Here is a 2,743-nt window from a genome sequence, read left to right on the forward strand (position 1 = left end):
CGGGTGTCTCCCCAGACAAAACACCGTCAGGTGTTCAGACGCTGATCGGCAGCTTGAAGCTCTTCTTCCTCCTTCTCAGCTTGGTTGCAATCCATTTCAAGCGCTTAAGAACGCTAATATTTGTCTCAATTTAAAGAACCGATAACTTAGCAATAGCGTGAGATGCGCCTATCGTCCAGAGCAGTGAAGCTACGCGGATCCGTGACAATACTATTCACTCGTAGAGTCATTAATGTCCCCTCTCACCACTCTACGCAGAAGATCCCTCTGATTTTGATAGGTTATCCCTCGGGATGTCTGCTGGAATCATCAAAACGGTACGACTGATGTCAGAGGAACAGCTGAGCGCACCATCCGTCATGAATGAGTTTGATATCGAGGATACTTACATAGCACTGAGTGGACATCTATCTGTAAAAATATTTCGGATTCATTTTATACATAGTTGATGATAACTTAAGACGTGATGCACCGTGTGTGACATCTGGACTGGAAATCGCGTCAAATCTTTGGCCTTTTTTTGAGATCAAATGTTGCGTCACACATCAATAGACCATAGCTAGGAAACAGTGCAACGTATAGGACGCTCTATTCCGTCCAACGCGCAAAGCGGAGCACGTAAGCGAAAATTTTCTTTATCCAGCGCCGACTTCTGTGTCGAGAAAAAAATGGCGGGTGGCAAGTATGCATGTTGATAATAAACCAAATGCAGCCACAATTCCGATGCCGGCGCCAATCTATAGTCAGGATGTGCTCCCTAGCAGCATGATCAAACCGTATTTCTCTGTGCTTTTGACCTTGTTAATAAAGTTTCTTGACTGCTAGTGGTACTCAATATAGTGAGACTTCCGAGAAAGATACTCTAGACTAGACTAATTTTACCCCTTTAGATCTAGCACATCAGTGAAAGTTACTAGTCTGCAATGTGCGCAAACGAATTTGATGATATGTCGCGCAGAGCGCGAGAACCTGGATATCAAAATCTACATGGAACTTGCGAGTGGTGCTCGAGTGTTTGCGCTTGAAATACGCTATCCGAAATTATAGACAAGTGCATCTTTGGCGTCAACAAATTTTCACTCTGGCTTGATGCATTAGGAGGCAAGGTCGACGGTTGGATCTCACAATTATGACGGTCATTGTAATCGCCTAGTGCCTCGGTCTCAAAACGAATTAAATTAATGTCCTGAAGTTGTCAATTACTTGCGCAAGTACAGCGCAAACTATGCCAACATTACAAGAAATCTTACAAATATTCAACATGTTGTCAGATGGTGTAAGAGGGTGCTGATCATATCAGTCCCTCAACGATAACACTCACGCTTGTGCGACGAGGAAGCGATCTATGACATTGAAAGAGAAGGGCAGATTCGGATTAGAGGGAAGAAGAATGACTTAGCACCTTAAAGGTAAACTTTCAACTGATTCCAAAATATGCGCAAGATGAACCATCTTGCCACTAACACAAGGATGCCACTGCGCATATGTGAGTCACGCGGAAGTCCGAATATCAAGTTCATTACCCACAGACTTCCAGCTGTCAGTTGGCACTGCCAACGACCGAAGTGGGGCCTGAGTGAAACCCGATGGTTTCACTTTCTAGCAAAACCCACAAGTTCTCTCAGACTTGTGCGCCTTCTTGTACATGTGTAGTCAATAGTGGTCCCGGAAAAGACTGAGAAATATTCTCTCACGTCCGAGAAAATCACCCGAGGGGCTGTCTTGGGACTTAACTAAGAGACGATGACGCAAGCCTTCGTCGTTTGGACGAGCAACTCTTGCTATATCTTCGTTCAAAGCCCATAGCAGAAGAATCCATTGTGTACCCCAAAGCGGTGAGCACGCGATCTTATGCGAGACGAAGACCTTGCAGTGCTTTGCTGGAAAGGTTCTTGAAATACCTCAACAAGTTCTGAAATGTCTCATCAGACTTGTACTTTTCGCCAATTTTTTCGCGCTCTATAGTCGTAGCATGCACTCTGATCGTCTGAGCATCTTTGACATGACTCGTGCATGTTTTCGCTCCCGTAGTCTGGAAATCCTGCAAACGCATCAGCTTAGATGTTCGTCTTGCCTGAATTGTATATGCTAAAAACAAACATGGTACTACAATGCTCCAAAAGATCAAAATATGATACGATGATATAGTCAGTATTTAAGCATAGTAAAAAATTGCATACATACCAAAACATGAGAATACAAAGCGCAAATATATCAAAATATGCTACTAGAATATGAAAGTTGTTTGAAATCAATTATATAGACCAAATATGGAGCTACAGTTCTCAAAATGATCTGAATGCGACACGATGATATCGTTTGTATTTAAATATGGTACGATATACTTAAGAAAAAAAACATGGTGCCACAATGTTCAAAAAGATCAAAATATGATACGATTATATAGTTTGTATTTAAATATGGTACGATATGCTTCTGAAAACCAAAACATGGTACTACAATGCTCAAAAAGATCAAAATATGATACGATTATATAATTTGTATTTAAATATGGTACGATATACTCCAATAAAAACAAAAGATGGTACTACAATGCTTAAAAGATCAAACTATGATACGATTATATAGTTTGTATTTAAATATGGTACGATATACTCCAATAAAAACAAGAGATGGTACTACAATGCTTAAAAAGATCAAACTATGATACGAAGATATAGTTTTTATTTAAATATGGTACGATATACTCCAATAAAAACAATACATGGTACTACAATGCTTA

Source organism: Plasmopara halstedii, assembly GCF_900000015.1.
Source record: "Plasmopara halstedii genome assembly, contig: Scaffold_2604, whole genome shotgun sequence".
Taxonomy (NCBI): domain Eukaryota; phylum Oomycota; class Peronosporomycetes; order Peronosporales; family Peronosporaceae; genus Plasmopara; species Plasmopara halstedii.